Source organism: Echeneis naucrates, chromosome 2 (assembly GCF_900963305.1).
Source record: "Echeneis naucrates chromosome 2, fEcheNa1.1, whole genome shotgun sequence".
Classification (NCBI taxonomy): domain Eukaryota; kingdom Metazoa; phylum Chordata; class Actinopteri; order Carangiformes; family Echeneidae; genus Echeneis; species Echeneis naucrates.
The window spans coordinates 5,806,883-5,824,457 of record NC_042512.1 but is presented as its reverse complement, the minus strand read 5'-3'; the positions used below and the strand labels follow the sequence as shown (position 1 = coordinate 5,824,457).

General features: G+C 41.1%; 7 non-coding genes across 7 annotated transcripts; 4 read left to right on the top strand and 3 right to left on the bottom strand.

Moving 5' to 3' along the window:
• Positions 1 to 213: 213 nt before the first annotated feature.
• On the bottom strand, positions 214 to 296 carry trnal-cag (transfer RNA leucine (anticodon CAG)). Its single transcript has one exon. It is a non-coding gene; the product is annotated as a tRNA-Leu (tRNA).
• A 527-nt stretch (positions 297 to 823) lies between these two features.
• Positions 824 to 895, top strand: trnap-ugg (transfer RNA proline (anticodon UGG)). The gene has a single exon. It is a non-coding gene; the product is annotated as a tRNA-Pro (tRNA).
• A 528-nt stretch (positions 896 to 1,423) lies between these two features.
• On the bottom strand, positions 1,424 to 1,495 carry trnaw-cca (transfer RNA tryptophan (anticodon CCA)). Its single transcript has one exon. It is a non-coding gene; the product is annotated as a tRNA-Trp (tRNA).
• Positions 1,496 to 3,207: 1,712 nt separating this feature from the next.
• Positions 3,208 to 3,279, top strand: trnap-agg (transfer RNA proline (anticodon AGG)). The gene has a single exon. It is a non-coding gene; the product is annotated as a tRNA-Pro (tRNA).
• Positions 3,280 to 4,156: 877 nt separating this feature from the next.
• trnan-guu (transfer RNA asparagine (anticodon GUU)) lies at positions 4,157 to 4,230 on the top strand. The gene has a single exon. It is a non-coding gene; the product is annotated as a tRNA-Asn (tRNA).
• Positions 4,231 to 4,717: 487 nt separating this feature from the next.
• On the top strand, positions 4,718 to 4,789 carry trnad-guc (transfer RNA aspartic acid (anticodon GUC)). The gene has a single exon. It is a non-coding gene; the product is annotated as a tRNA-Asp (tRNA).
• Positions 4,790 to 11,150: 6,361 nt separating this feature from the next.
• On the bottom strand, positions 11,151 to 11,221 carry trnag-gcc (transfer RNA glycine (anticodon GCC)). Its single transcript has one exon. It is a non-coding gene; the product is annotated as a tRNA-Gly (tRNA).
• Positions 11,222 to 17,575: the final 6,354 nt, after the last annotated feature.

The following is a 17,575-nucleotide window of genomic DNA, read 5'->3' as shown; positions in this document are numbered from 1 at the left end:
ATTAGATCGCACAGAGGCTCAAAATTTGCATTTCCTCATACGTGTGGAGTGGACAAAACCAGGTTGTTTCAATTTTCCAAGGACAAAATGGCAATATTTCGACATGTCAAAGGAATTTTGGTCTTTTAAAAGTTTGGGCGGTCAAAAGTAGACCAAAAGAAATTTGTCCCCAAACACACCTTGCTGCAGTTGAGGTGAAAGAAAAGTGGTCTCTGTCAGAAGTGGGATTTGAACCCACACCTCCAGGGGAGACTGCGACCTGAACGCAGCGCCTTAGACCGCTCGGCCATTCTGACAACAGAAGCTGCAACAATAGCCGAAAAATTTGCTGAAAAATTAGTCCATCTCGAGACAGAGACATGCAGAACTTTTCCTGTTGCAGCCTGCTATTCCAGCTAGAATTATCCTAAATATCTGCCTTTAAGGCCATGAATGATTTCTAAATATCTTTGAAACCTGTTGATGGTGAACTCAGAGGTTGTTAAAGGGCCTTTTCCCAAAGCTTAGCTTGCATGCTAGTATGCCAATACAGGGGAATTAGCTCAAATCGTAGAGCGCTCGCTTAGCATGTCAGAGGTAGAGGGATCGATGCCCACATTCTCCAAAAGACTTTAAGTTGCACCAATGGCCACCATCACTTTGAGTTACTGATGTGGAATAAATCCTCAGGACAGTTTTGTGCTTTGCTTTACCGTGTTGTTCAGTCCACAAAATGGTTGTATCAAATCTTCATCAAGTTAGAGCGTTGTGCTAATAACACCACAGTCATGGATTTGTGACGAATGTGGGCATCGATCCAGCTACCTCTCACATGCGTGTCAAGGGCTCGTTGGTCTAGGGGTATGATTCTCACTTTGGGTGCGAGAGGTCCGGCGTTCAAATCGCGGACGAGCCCTTCACATAATGTGTCCAATAACCTGCACCCCTATTCAACTATCGTAAGTATAGTATTAGGCAGAATGTTAGGTATCTACAATTAAGGAAGAAAGTCTGACCCAAATACACAAAGAAAAAAGGCAAGATTTTGGGTTCACAAGATTATATCAGGGTCTGACCTTTTCCTGTTACATCAAAGGAGATGCTGATTCTGTGATGTCACAAAGGTTCTAATGACATCACAGAGATCAAAGACTCCTCCCATTTTTTTCTCATGACCTCCACAATAGAGTGCACAATGTTAATGAAGCTCCAAAGACAAACGTAGTGTGTCACTTCCTTGAAGGTTTGAATGATGTGTGAGTCTGAAGAGCTGCTGCCTTTGATCCATGTAACAGTGTATCTTTCATCCAAAGTCACAACTTTGAGAAGTTAGACAATGTGAGACATGTGGCATTATTGCAGTGAAACGGAAAAACATCAGAAAAACACGTCCCGCTGCACCACAGAGGATGTGAACGTTTACCAAAAGTGCAAACAGATGAGCTGACCCTGACGTGAGTTGAACACGCAACCTTCTGATCTGGAGTCAGACGCGCTACCATTGCGCCACAGAGTCTCTCAGAAGCGCACAACTGTAGGAGTTGAAACGCAGCAAAACATATTAAATGACCAAAATAAAGATTTGAAGAAGGAAATACACATAACAGTCTGTGTTTTTTGTCAATTTTTTGGAGGATTTTTTGCAGTTCCTCATCAGAGACTGGCAGCTGGACACACATGTCAGGATGGCTCAGTGGTCTTTTGGAGCCCACTGAGAGACGTGCTGTGTTTAATCTACTTTCTCTTATCCAGCATACATCGACCAACAATGACTGCTAGAGTCAAATATTCTAACATCAGTTTGAACCAACATGAAACTAGCTGAGGTTTAAATAGTGTAACTACAGCTGCTGGTCATTAAGTCTCTGTGGGGCAATGAAGTCCCAGTCTTCCACAAGACAGGCAGAGATCCTGTCCACAAAGGAGTTTAAACAAAGAACATCCCTGGGTGGGCTTGAACCACCATCCTTTCAGATAACAGCCAAACACATTATACATTGCACCACAGAGACATGTTGAGAAAATGAAAGTGATGAACTGTGGATGGCAGCCTGGCATTGTGCATCAATTTGGAGAGCAGCAGCGGTCAGGTGGACAGGTTTCCTTCAGCAGTTCTGCCCTCTGTGAATACACCTGTTTGGTCACACCCTGTGTTGTTATTGTTTTCACCAGCTTGAGGAATTGGTTGTCACATTTGTTGCTGCTAACAACCTTTTCAAAAGAAAAGCTGTCACAAAAAGAACAACAGCATCAAACGCACGAGTGTTGAGCACAGAGACTTTCGATTTGCAAAGTTTAACAGGCTGTTGATGGTTTCCGTTTTTAACAGATGCCCCTTGACAAGCAGAGAGATAAGAACTCATCTTCCTTTCTTTTGGCTGGAACTACAAAGCCTCTTCAGTTTTCAACAGCATTGTCATCCATTGGAGGACTGTTTGGAGCTTCATCAGCCTCCTCACCAGGGTGAGCATTCTGGGAAGTAGTGGAGTCAGGGTCAGGTCCTATGACAGTTGTTGCATCAGCTACATCATCCATTTAACGTTTTTGTTTTGCAGAACGAATCCTCATGTTTCCCTCAATGAAGGAAAGATTGGTTGGCACGAATGGGGAGGTTTTCATGGCTGAAAAGCCAATTTTTCATGTTTTTGAACTCTGCTTCAACAGCAGCAGAACTTCCACTGATGCTGGTGATTCAGAAGAGTCAGAGTCAGTCGCGATGGTACGTAGAAGTTGTTTTGCATGTTCCACAGATTGTGACTTAAGAAGCTGTGCTATTGACCTCACAAAGAAATCTTTAACACCATGTGTTTTATTTTTCAGGCCGTCTCACTGGCAGATCATCTTGATGCAGTGTGCAACATCTACCCTGACAGAACATGGGGGCAGTTTTGAAGGTTGATTCCCAAGCAAGACGTTAAACCTATTCAGATCAGCCAAATCAGAAAAGCCAATTTAGATTATTTTATTTGTATCTTTAGTTCAGATGTAGCAAAGCGCAACAATGCTGTCAATAAGGATCTTTCCCATTTGGGTTACTTGAAGTGATGGTGGCCACTGATGCAACACTCCGTAGCAGCACCACTCTGATGTATAGTGATGTAAAGTGATTAAAATACCCCCAACCCCATCAAAGGAGATGCTGATTCTGTGATGTCACAACAGTTCTAATGACATCAAAGGGATGAAAGAATCCTCCCACTTTTTTGTCATGAACTTCACAGCCAGCATGGCTCGTTGGTCTAGGGGTATGATTCTCGCTTAGGGTGCGAGAGGTCCTGGGTTCAAATCCCGGACGAGCCCGTCTGTTGCCTTTCAGTCAATAAGGGTGCTAACTGTTACACTACGGAGCTGTATTTTCAGATCCTCTGTACATCTTTGTGGTGCTGACATAACATGATGTTCTATCCCTGATGTACAGGGATGTATTTTGGATCTGAAAATACCCCCAACATACGTGGCTGACCATCATGAGTCTGAACAAGGTTTCTTTAGCATATAATAAACTGTCACATTAATGTCCTGAATGTGCTGTGTGTAAATAATGAGATTCACAAGATTATATCGGGATCTGACCTTTTCCTGTTCCATCAGTAACCATCAAAGGAGATGCTGATTCTGTGATGTCACAAAGGTTCTAATGACATCACAGAGATCAAAGACTCCTCCCACTTTTTCTCATGAACTCCACCATAGAGTGCTGCCTGGAACTCCCCGTGCAGGTTCAAATCCTGCCAGCAACAGTTTGTTTTTTTTAATGGACCAAGCTTCCCATTTGGGGAGAGATGCAGCATGTTTGAGAATCTCTGTTATCTGCACAGCCTTAAAATATAACACAGCTGAGTGCTGTTGTTCGGACTCTAAGAGGATGAGAGCACTCACTGGTGCTCAGTTATCATTATCAAGACCGGTGATAGGGACACACCTTTAGTTCCACTTCCAGGTCATGGAAGCAATAATGAGAAGTCATTTCTACTGTGTTCTGTGCTGAAATAGCTCATTTGGGGGAGCGAACAAAAGGACGCACAACAGCTGCTGAAACCCAGGATTGAAACAGGGACCTTTAAATCTTTAATGTAACGCTCTCCCAAACAGGCAGGATCTCTGTGAGACACAAAAGGAGCAACATTTAGGATAATTATAGCTGGAACAGCAGGCTGTAACAGGAACTGGTCATCATGTCTCTGTGGCGCAATCGGTCAGCGCGTTCGGCTGTTAACCGAAAGGATGGTGGTTCGAGCCCACCCAGGGATGATCTTTGTTTAATTCACTGGTATTATAGTTCACACATGGAAGAACGGAGGGTTTTTAAGTTGATGCTCAGTTATCTCCATCTAGTGGACAGATGGTAGAAGTTGATTCCTGAAAAGAGGAAGTGACTTTTCCTCAGATCAAACTGTTGAAGGAGAACGAGCAGCTTCTTCCTCACTGACTCACTCAACCTCTGTCTCCTGGGTTTGGATTTAGGTCTGGGTCTGGGTCTGGGTCTAAGACCAGGTGGGCCTGCTCAGAGTCTCTGTGTTGGATGTGAGCTGCTGAAATCTCTGAACACCATGACACAGATAATATCAGTCTGATGTGTCATCTGTAATCCAGATGTTGTCAGCAACAAACAGATGTTCCTGACAGAAGCTGTGCTGATGATGATTCTGGATAGAAACTGGGAGGAAATAACTTTATTCTCTCTTTGTTTTTCCACGGAGGAAGTGAAGTTACACCACGTGATGTTTCTCCGTCCAGCTCCTCGTTAGTATAGTGGACAGTATCTCCGCCTGTCACGCGGAAGACCGGGGTTCGATTCCCCGACGGGGAGAACACGTGCATTTTTTTCTATAATTTTCTTTAATAGCTCAGTGACAGAAGTTAACTCTCTCTGCTCAGCGGCGTCTCGCTAGCAGACAGCAGTTTTATTTTGAAAATCAACCGGATTCTCTTTGCTTTAGAAAGTCCAACTTCCTGCCTGTCTCATGTAAAGACAGAACAGCAGATCTGAGTTAGTTAGATCAACTCGGAGTAGTTAAGTGCGTGCACCCCAACTCTAAACTACGGTGGCCGGTAAGTGCAAAACAAAATTACAAAGGGGGAACAAGTTTACAAGTTTGAGAAACATTTTTACATTTTATTAAATAAAATTACATCAGAAAAAAACTTTTACCACAGACAACATTAATTTATATATATATAAAAGACTAATTTACAAGTGGCAGAACACTTGTACAAATCCCGAAACAATTTACATTTTAGAAATCAAATTCACAAATTGCGAAACAAATTTCCAAACGACAGAATCTTCCGGAAGGGGAATGTACCAAATACCGGAAGTGATCCAGAAGAAGATTGACTGTGAGCTCAAAAAGTTTGTATCGGTTTGTGTGGCGGGAAAACTTTGCGGAGTGAAAGTTTATGGCAGCATGGAGTAAATGATGTTTTGGCCGTTTTGTGGAAACAACTTGAGCCAATTTACGCGGTTGTGTTTTCCGTGCGGACGATCTGTAGAATGTTTAACGTTGATGAACGGACCAGACGGAAGGAGCACGCGCACAGGAGACATCTAATAAACAGCCGGAAAATGCTAAACAAGCTAAGTGTAGCATCGCGCTAACTAGCTGAAGCCGCTGTCAGACATGCAGTGAATTAAAGTGCACCGTTTCATTTAGCAGCCAATCGTTGTCTTCACGGAATAGCGACGCGTTTAGTTAGTATGCGTTGCTAGTTTTTATTTATTTTATTTTAGGCTGAGAGTTATGCTAAATGCACAATTGTTGCTGATTGTTTTAGCTGCTGCTAACTTTCTGTTTTGATACGGAACTCCGTTCATTCCAGCAGAACAACCATGAACATCATATAAACAATTCATGGAGGACAGAAAGTCAAAGTCAAAAGAACTGTGGGCCGAAAGGAAACAGGTCCAGGTACGTGTGTGGATATATCTGTAAAATATGGAAGTAAATATGTGTGTGTGTGAAATGAATGATATCTTTTTGTTATTTTAGCAGATAAACATGGATTGATGGCGCCACATGGAGCTGATTTAAAAGCTCAGAGAGGGAAAACACTCCCATTATATACAGATCCGGAGGTAGCAGCACCTGATCTACTGAAGCAAGCTGTCCAAGAAATGAGAACATTTAACAAGAAGATGGATGAAGGAGCAGACCTTCTTTTGTATCCAGACTGTTCAGAGGTGCTCCATGTGCCTGGGTCAGAATGCCCATTCAAACTGGCAGAATATAAAAAGGAAATAGGAAAGGCACTTTTTTCATTTGCCTAGAAACACACTTTAGAGGAGGTTTGTGGATCTCTTCATTCAATATTTTTACATATTTATTTACTCTGATGTAGCATAATTAATAATGTGTTGTTTGTTTTTACTACAGAGGTTGATACATCAGACTCTGATTCTGAAATTGTCATCACATCGAGGAGCACAGCTGAATTCAATGCAGCTGAAACTGTGGTACGCTCATTTTTACATTTTGTACTTTAATTCCGTTTTTTTTTTTTTTTATTTATTGACAGGATATGCATTTGGTTTAAAGTGTTAAGTCTAAGAACCAAGTCTTGATTATTTGGCATTTACTATTCCAATCAGACACCCTGATAACCTTTCACCACTGATATATACTGTATGTGGTGAGGGAACAATAATGGAAGCTGTTTAAAGTTGCTGACAATTGTGTGCTTTTCTTCTCAGGTTTTTGTAACAAAACAACACAGTTCTCCCAAACGCAAACCTGAAGATAAAGGGTAGGTATTAGTTTTTACAAAAGCAGTAATTTGTCTTTAAGTTGTTGATGTGATTGTGATGAACATGTGGGAGAAAATACCATACATGTAATATCATTTATAACAAAATAATCTCTTATTTATAAATCTTATGGTTCCTCTCTACCTCTAAATGTTACTCAAAGCTCTGTTATACTCTGTATCATAAAGTTCATCAGTTTATCATGTTTCAGAGATTCATCCACAGCTCAGCCTGGACAGGTATTAAGGCAGATTATGGCAGCCTGATGTTCTTTGCTTTCAGTGTGTTGTTTCAGACATTTTCATTTGTTTTTCAGACAGTAATATCTGACACTGAGGATCTGGATCCACCTGAAACAAATCCAGTCAGGAGTACTTGCTACGGGTAAGTAAAAAAAACAACAGTGATTCACTTAATTTTAATATTAATTTATTGATTACATGGGAAAGATATTTGCATTTGTAAGATGTTCAACATATTCTGAAACCTGTGACATGTTGGTAAAATTCACAGATGATGCTGGTTTGGAAGAAGGAATTGACACAGGTGGGCCGAGACAAGAGTTTTTAACTCTACTGATGAAACATCTGAAAGACCGGCCCATTTCTGATGGACCAGAAGGACATCAGTTCTTGGTGTACAATGCAAATGGTATGAACAGGGTTAGATGTAAACAACACTAATGGTTAATGATCATTAACTTTATATATCACATGACATACGCTTTGTTGCTTGAACTATTTTTCAAAAACATTTACCTTGCCAAGTGCAAAGCAAGACAGAGTTCTTCTTTAAATCAGTAATGTTCAACACACAACCATTTTTACTCATTTCTATATGTTTGGGTGGATAGTCATTTTAGAAAACATTGAAGTTTCTTTAGGTCATTTAAATGTGAAACAATGTTTGTGGTGACTTTTTAGATTCAAAGATGGTCTTTCAGCTCTTCAGTTTCTGACTGCACTGCAGCAACAGCCTACTTTGCTGGCCCCTGTCCTGTGCCACTCTGAAAAGCCACTCACTGGTCTGGAACTTGAGACTCTTCAAACCTGACCTCAGTCCATCAGGAAGTAACAGGAGACTTAAAGAAAGTCAAACTTTGGGCTACTGGGCGGACTGTGTCTCTGATTGTGAAGGTTTGTAAATAACATTTTTATTTTTTATGATTTGTTGAGAAAATACATTGCCAAGATGTAACTGAAGGTTTTTCTTTGCAGAAGGTCAGGCTGCTGTGTCTCTGGAGGATGTTTTGATGTTTGCAGCTGGGCTGACTTCACCTCCCCCATCCGGATTGGAACCATCGCCAAGAATAGAGTTCCTGGATGACTCTCCATTCCCAGTTCCCAATACATGTTCAAACACATTGAAATTAGCACTCCTAGATTCACACACTGTGTTATGGACTTGTAACTGTAACTTGTAATTGGTAACTAGATCACCCCTTGAGACCAGACAAACGAAAAGGTGTTTTTTTTTTTTTTTTCTCTCCACACAGTTAAGATTTTCACTGTTAAGTTTTAGACAAAACAAATTTCAAGAAGTTTTGTATTCCATACTTACAAAAATATAGGACTCATTACTTTGCTATAATTTTTATCAACTGATTTCAAATTCAGCAAAAATGAAGCTGTGACACTTGGTGTTCAGACAGACTGCAGTGTTCCACCACTCCAGATCAGATTTCTTAGCTTGTCATTCACTTTTCCTTGTGATGTTTCCAAATGATTCTGGTACCTGTTCATCTGAAGAAATGAAACAATAGGCATGCAAATGTTATGTTTACAAACAATAAAAAAATTGCAAATATTTCCTTCTGATTGCATCTGTGATAGATTGGTTATGAGTTTTTTCCAAACTATTTTAAAACAGAAAAATTGCATGTTTTTCAGTCATGGCAATATTTGATTCAGTTCTGTGTTACTTGTCTAATACCAAATCACAGCACAGTCATCTCCTGGCTCTTGACATGTATATTAAAAAATTAATTAATTTAAAAAATAAATAAAAAAATAGAAATAGGACAGAAACCCCAATGAGTAAGCACTTGATAATGTGTAAAGGGAAAATTCCCTTTCTCACTGACTCACAGCTGAGCAGTTTCTTTCAGCTTCATGTACAGTTCTGTTGCAGACTCCCAGTTCTCTGGCTTCTGTAGTTGTTTGTGCTCCATAACAAAGTCAAAGTCCTCCTGCATGTTTGAGTCCCCACATGGAGCTATTGACAGGCTCGCCTCTGGAACAGCATCCAAATCAGCTGGTTCAATCTCAAATCCAGTCTGTGGAGCCAAATCTGTGTTAGATACAATAAATAGCATTTATATTATTTATTTACATTTCAGCAATAAAATAATAAAACAAACATGGAAATATCAATCCATCACCAATATTACCTGTTTGGTCAGCAGTACAGTTCATTAGACATGACGCTGTTCTAGAAGTGTGAATCCTGTGACTGTTCCACAGTCTCACACATTCATCCAACATCACCATAGCAACATCTCAGAAGGCACTGATGCTCATGGCTCCCGTTGAAGTATCCAGCAAACAACTCCATCCAGAACTGAGACCTGTAGAAATGGATAGAATCAGAAGTAATATAGATTATTATTAGAAGTGGAACTCCATCAAAAAATATCAATTAAAGGCTTTGATATGAACGCGTTCAAGTCACAGCCTCAATTATTATATATGTTTAGAGGAGTTAATCTGCGATAGAACATAAAGATAAAAATCAAATGAAAGGTTCGTCATAATAAAATGACTTCATGAAGGCCACTTACCTTCCCCTTCTAAATATGGCCCACCAGGATTCAACACGCTGCTTATTCGTGGATGAGCCATACATGTGGCTGGACGGCCCAGAGCAGCAGTCATCATGATGGAGGCGTAGGGGAGACTGAATGGCAGCCATAATGCCATTCTCCGTGCCACAATCAGTCCTCAGTCTCATGAGAGGAGATTCTCAGCGATCACTGTTGGCTTCTTGTTATTTGTCGGTCCACATTGGAGCCACAGCACTTTAGGTGAAAAAATCCATCCATGCGTCCTGAGAGAGCCAGTTTATCAGAACCATCTGCATGCCACATACAGTTCGCTCCCATTGAGTAGCAGCTTCTTCTTAGAAACCTTCTGCGTGCTCTCTCATTCATCACATCATCTCTCTTCACTCGAAGATTGGACTTTTGTCTGAGTACCTGCCACATCGTCCGATAGCCAAACAGTTGTCCAGGTCCACGAAGTTCCAACCTGATGGCGTTTGGAGAGGAATCATCCTTTTAAGAGTCCGCAGGCTGATGTTTGCACCGTGTAAACTTCACATCATGCTTCAGTAGATCAGGTGCTGCTACCTCCGGATCTGTATATAATGGGAGTGTTTTCCCTCTCTGAGCTTTTAAATCAGCTCCATGTGGCGCCATCAATCCATGTTTATCTGCTAAAGTAACAAAAAGATATCATTCATTTCACACACACACATATTGACTTCCATATTTTACAGATATATCCACACACGTACCTGGACCTGTTTCCTTTCGGCCCACAGTTCTTTTGACTTTGACTTTCTGTCCTCCATGAAACGGTGCACTTTAATTCACTGCATGTCTGACAGCGGCTTCAGCTAGTTAGCGCGATGCTACACTTAGCTTGTTTAGCATTTTCCGGCTGTTTATTAGATGTCTCCTGTGCGCGTGCTCCTTCCGTCTGGTCCGTTCATCAACGTTAAACATTCTACAGATCGTCCGCACGGAAAACACAACCGCGTAAATTGGCTCAAGTTGTTTCCACAAAACGGCCAAAACTCCATGCTGCCATAAACTTTCACTCCGCAAAGTTTTCCCGCCACACAAACCGATACAAACTTTTGAGTTCACAGTCAATCTTCTTCTGGATCACTTCCGGCATTTGGTACATTCCCCTTCCGGAAGATTCTGTCGTTTGGAAATTTGTTTCGCAACTTGTACATTTGTTTTCTAAAATGTAAATTTGTTTTGTCCGTTGTAAACGTGTTTTTCTTGTGTAATTTTGTTGAATAAAATGTAAAAATGTTTCCCAACATGTAAATTAGTTTCACGCTTTGTAAAAGTGTTTGGTACTTTGTAATTTAGTTTTGCACTTACCGGCCACCGTATCAAACAGAGCAGGAACACTAAAGTAAGGGGCGGGGGGTGAAAACGACAGGAGGGTTAAAGAGCAGATTCTCTCTGAGGGGACGGATGTTGCCACAATACACAGTGTGTGTGCCATCACATGTGGAAGATGTGTGCAGACTGAAGCCTTGGTCTGCCACCAGCTCAGAGGGGCTGCACTTCTACTGACCACCAGGGGGCTCCACTGGTTGTTTCACAAAGTCACAGTGTGTTGGAGTCTATCAGGGTATTTTCCAAGCAGCACTGTGTTTTTAACATCTGGATGTTGGTAAAGAGTTACTCTGCATTGGCCGGGAATCGAACCCGGCCCTCCCGCATGGCAGGCGAGAATTCTACCACTGAACCACCAATGCTTGTTTAACGATTGAATGGTTACATGGTTATGGTTACCACGTCACGAATCTCCAGGCTTCAGCAGCCTTCAATACTTGCTGGCATGTTCAGAAGTACTTCCTGCATTTTATAACACTTTCATATCAGTAAATCCAGCGTGTTTTAAAGAAGTTCAGTGTTTCAGAGTTTCTGACATGATACAGACAGACAGATCCAACAAAGCATTTAAATGAACATTAAACGAAGTAGAAGGCAGAACAGACATCTCAGTATGTGGGAGGAACAAACTGTGAAATTGACAGTTTTGATTTTTATTTCAATTTAATGGCACTTATTATTCTAATAACAGTTGATGTTTCACTTCATTCGTTCACGAGATGAATCGTATGCTTCTTTGTACACATGCGCCTTTCCGTATAAATCGAACACGAAAGAATTATTTGTTGTTGTTGCGTGGGAGAGCTATGAAGGACAGGAAATGCCTCCATGATCTCCAGTGACATCACACAGTCACGTTTTGAGGTGAGTAAACGGCTGTTAATGTTGTCAGTGAAACATTCATTCATCCTCAGAGTCATCTGCTTCTACCGATCTCCATTTTCATTTCCAACCACTCAGAGAGACAAGAACACACACAGACACACTCTGACTAACCAAACCATTCCAGGAACAATCAGGATGATTCTGGCTCAGGGTGTGACAGGTCCGGGGTTCAAATCCCAGATGAGCCCTTTGTCAGCTGTTGTAAGAAGTGAAAAAGCCTCCTAAATGTGGAGGGAGGCCGACTCTGTCAGAGAGCAGTGTGCATTCTAGCTTCCTTTAGCTGTCAGCCTCTGATCATCAACTCTTCAGCTTCTATGACTTCAACAATTCCTTCTGAATGCAGTCTGAGGCAGTGATTGTGAAACTTTCATTCAGACAGAGATCCCACATTCAGAAGAAAACAGCCACACACAAACAAAGTCATCATGAACAGCCTACATGGAGCCTAAATGAAAAGAAGCAGGAACTAAAGTGTGAAAATAATGATGAACAAAGTGTCACACAGAGAGGCTGCAGCCTGGTGTGGACTATAACGTCAGAAAATGGATCAGTCTGTGACACGGAGCACTAAAGTTGGAAGGCTGAGTTCAGCTTCAGCTTCTTTCATGTTCTCCCTGTGAAAGAAAGAAGGTGAAGCTGAACCTAAACCCCAGGTGGAGTTTGGAGGAGCTGGCTGAGAGGAGAGGAGGACTTGAGGAGTCTCTGGGATCATGGTGGACTGGACTCTGTTCTCAGACCAGTTCTGATTCCTCTGTCAGTCTCTGCTGGATGAAGCTCTCCTCTCCACCTCCCAGGAACATGGTCCAGAGTCTGGACAAGCTGCTGCTGCAACATCTGGATCATCAGGAAGCAGCTGATCCTCCATCAACACACACCTTCCTCTTCACCACCACCACCTCCTGTGTAGAGAAGAAGAAGAGAGCAGATCCATCAGTGTTTCCTGACTCTGTCCATCAGCTGTCAGTCAGTGATGCAGATCCAGCATAAAGACCTGCAGGGACTTCAGTCCTGTTCAGTCCAGATGTGCAGCAGCTGCTTCCTCTCAGCTCATGTTAACGTGTTGGAGTGAACACACTGAGCTGGAAACTCACAGACCTCAAGTCTGCTGACTCAGCACATTTCTCTGAGTCCACAGTGGAGATAAAGAGCTGAGTCATGAAGGTTCATCACTTTACTGATGATTTACTGAAGGTCTATTTAAACTGAGAGACTCTGACTGACAGGCAGACAGACAGACAGACAGACAGGCAGATTCTGGTCTGCAGAAAGACCACATGGTGACAGTGTGATGAAAGAAGATCAGTGATGTGCAGCTTTCAGTCAGACTGATCTCAGAGCTGTGACAGATGAACCTGATCAGAGAACAAACAGTCTCAGCTCAGATCTGACAGTTTGATGGACGAGGACCAGAATCTGAACATCTCTGAGTTCTTCAGCTGGAATCTGCTTCATTTGATGGTCACATGATCACAACAGTCCTCTGACTGATCTGATTGGCTGACTGTTTTCTCTTTGTCTTTCTTTCTAATTCTGAAATCTTTTTCTGTTCTCCTCTCACAGCTTCACTGAGGAGTTTGAAGGTTCACAGGAAACAGGAACCTGTGACCTTCTTATTGTGGGGTGACAGCATGAACCACTAAGCTGCAGTGCTTCCAGATTCAGAATCTGAACGTCTCTGAGTTCTCTCATGATCACAATAGCTGTTTGACTGATCTGATTGGCTGACTGTTTTCTCTCTGTTTTTCTGTCTAATTCTGAAATCTATTTGTTCTCCGCTCACAGCTGCACAGGAAACAGAGTCTTTGCTCAGATACTGGATTTAAACAATATTACTGAAAGGAAGATGAACTGAGTCCAACTCTACTGACCTCAGAGTCTCCAGTCTGAAGTCTGGACTCTCCACAAGATCAGACAGATTCTTCAGTCCTGAATCCTGCAGGTCGTTCCCTCTCAGGTCCAGTTCTCTGAGATGGGAGGGGTTGGACTTCAGAGCTGAGACCAGAGAAGAACAGCTGATCTCTGACAAACTGCAGCACCTCAACCTGAGTAAAGAATAAAAGATGTGACTTTAGGAGACAAAGTTCCTGCTTGAAAGTGTTTTGTCATCTGTTCAGAGCGAATTATGTTTTAGTGAAGGGACTTGTGGTAGCTGATTTTATTTCTGTGGTTTGGGAAAGAAGGCAAAATACTTTTTTTGGTTGATTGTGTTGTTTAAAATGTACCATTATGACTTGAGAAAAGGAAAATAATGTATCTGTGTATGTTTATATGCAGATATATGAGAGTTTAGGTTGTTACAACAGCCACTGGATGATTAAATACGTCTTATAAACCCATGTGGTTTGGACATTTTTATGAATGACACACAAATAATTAATAAATGAAATGAACCACAGACTAAAATCTGCATACTAACATACAAATATATATGAATATATGATGTCCCCTTTCAAAAATACAAGACAGTGATAAACTGCATGCAATTAAAACGTCTTTTTCAATTTAATAAAAATCTGTTTTCCAAAGTTAAAACTGCAAACTACAGTTCTCCAACCTCAGTAAAGACTAAAAGATGTGACTTTAAGAGACAAATTTCCTGCTTGAAAGCATTCAATGTTTCATCAAGCCAACATGATTCACAACATCTGGAACATTTTCACTTAATTCAGCGGTGACCACGTTTAACATGCTGAGTTTGGTCTGAATCTTTCAGTCTGCTTGAGTCACATGACTTTGTAGTTGTGTTGGAACAGGAAAACACTGAATATTAGTGCTGTACCCAAAGAAAAAAAACAAACAAAAAAACTCATTTACTATGATTCAGAATCAATTCAAAATGTCCCAAAATCGATTTAAAAATTAAACAATGCTGACAAAGACGCTGTCTGACGTCACCACAGAGCTGGTTCTGGAACATACACATGCACCAAAACAAGGAGGAAACTACAATAATGGAGGAAAGAAAGATTCAACAGGCCCCGTCCTCGTTGCAGGCAAAGATTCTGACTCATTTTGGTTTTTACTGAGCTTGACATGACTTATTTTATAGCTTGCTGCTCAGAGTAGCAGTTTTGGTCCACACACATTTGAAAAGGTTCTTTCCTTAAAATTTTAAAGGCAGCATGTTTAGCTGCTTTTTTTTTTTAAAGAGACACTTTTATTTTTGCTATTAAAGCAATATGTGATATTGTATTAAACAACAGTTACAACAATTCCATCTGAGCATGGATAAATGTTTAAAGCTTAATAAATGTGAAAAAGAAACTTTAATGTCTCCATTCATCATTTTGTCTTGCAAAGCAGACTGGAGTAGATCATGAGGATCCTTTGCACACCTATAGATTTGCAGCAGAAATGACGATGAATCGAATTGTTTTCAATCGAAAATTATCTTGAATAAAAGAATCAATTTTGAATCGAATCATAACCCCACAAATCCAAATCGAATCGAATTGTTTCCAGAGTGAATGATTCCGACCCCACTGAATATATATTTGTCCATGTCAGTGAGGAAAAATATTTCCTGTCATTGAAACACTGAAGGATTTTTTTTTTTTTTTTTTTTTTGAAGTTTTAAATCTGTAGTTCAACATTTCTCTGCCACACTGACTGGACTAAACCAGAGAAGAAGAAAACAGACGTCAGCATGAAGATCCTCAGTGTGGATCAGTATAATATCAGCCTGATGTCTGCAGGTCAGAGTCACCACAACTGTAACATCATATATAATCTGAGAGCAGAAATAAAACATGAGTCTGACCTCAGAGTCTCCAGTCTGCAGTGAGGACTCTTCAGAAAACCACACAGATCCTTCAGTCCTGAATCCTTCAGGTCGTTCAGACTCAGGTCCAGTTCTCTGAGATGGAGGGGTTGGACTTCAGAGCTGAGACCAGAGAAGAACAGCTGATCTCTGGACAAACTGCAGTTCATCAACCTGAGTAAAGAATAAAAGATGTGACTTTAGGAGACAAAGTTCCTGCTTGAGAGTGTTCAATGTTTCATCATCTGTTCAGAGCTGAAGGTTTAGAAAGTAGAAGTTTAGAAAATGAAATTCAAACAGCTGAACCAACAGGAAGCAGCTTCACAACAGTCAAATACAAACAGTGACAAGATTTCATGAGAAAATGAAACACCTCAAAGAACTTGAACTTACTGAACCAACCACTGCAGCTGATTGGACTAAAGCTTTGCTACACAATCACAGCGAAATGGATGTTTTCCTGAGGTGGTGATGTTACATTAGGTATGTTTGGAAACACATTATTTCCACTGCTGCAGTGTGTTGCTCATGTACATTCATGTAACTGCTTTGGGGTCAGTGGTTAATGTAAACATTATTATTCTAATAATGGACAGGTGGGAAGGTCCCCTTGGAAAATGAAAGCATTAGTTCTGACAATCTGTTTGATATTCAAACTAAATTGGCATTATGACTGAAATATTCCAAACTCAACCAATAGATGCCATGTTTACATGTGGATGAAATTAATATAAACTGGATGAAGTAAAAAGTCAGATCCATGTTTTGTTTTTTGTCATAGTCCACTCCTGGTCTCCCCTCCACCACCCACTCTACCTGCCTGCTTACCTCTCTTAATCAGGATAAACAGACTCATCTGTTCCTCCCAGACTCCCCTTAACCAGCTCCTCCACTCTGCCTCTCTGCCAGATTGTCTTTGCATTACGCTCAGCTTTCCCGACGGACCTCCTGGGGCCTAACCTGCCTTCGGCCCCAGACCACTACTCCTCATCTCTGCCCCGGTAACCTGACCTGCTGCCTGTCTCTAGACTCTGCCTCTGCCTGCCGTCTGTTTGGGCTGCTGCACGTAGTCAATAAAGTTCTCAGCTGTTCCAGTCTAGACTTGTGCCATTCCTTGGGTGAGAGAGCGAACCCATTACAGTTTTGTTGTTCTGTGTATGAGCACCTCAGAGGTGTTTTTGTTGGCAAACGGGTTTATATTTGTGTTGATTTCTTTGATTTTGGATGATTCTAAGAAACATAGAAATAAGATTTTAATATTTAAAATCATATACAATGTCCCCTTTCAAAAACATTACATTAATGTTTTCCATTCCAATGTCATTTTGAAACAACTTTTTGAATAAGATATTTTCAACCATTAACAGTTAAATGTCTAAAACCTGAAGAGGATTTTCCCTCATAATATAAACCTGTCTGCAGGTCAGAGTCACCACAACTGTAACATCATATTAATTCTGAGAGCAGAAATAAACATGAGTCTGACCTCAGAGTCTCCAGTCTACAGTGAGGACTCTCCAGAAAACCACACAGATCCTCAGTCCTGAATCCTCCAGGTCGTTCTTACTCAGGTCCAGTTCTCTGAGATGGGAGGGGTTGGACTTCAGAGCCTGAGACCAGAGAAGAACAGCTGATCTCTGACAAACTGCAGCCCTTCAACCTGAGTTAATAATAAAAGATGTGACTTTAGGAGACAAAGTTCCTGCTTGAAAGTGTTCAATGTTTCATCATCTGTTCAGAGCTGAAGGTTTAGAAGTAGAAGTTGAGGAAAATGAAAGTCAAACCAGCTGAACCAACAGGAAGCAGCTTCACAACAGTCAAATACAAACAGTGACAAGATTTAATGAGAAATTACAACAACACTGTAAAAAACCTGAACTGACTCAAACTGTCAACATTGTGATTTGAACACATCAGAAATAAACCAAACAGCAGAGTCAGCCAAACTTTATTTCTATCTCTGATTCTGCCACATATGAACTCCTGTATAACAATCTGAGTTCTGGCAGGTAAGTCCACTCTAAAACCAGTCAAACAGTCTACAAACAAGCTGCCAGAAAGTTCTACACAG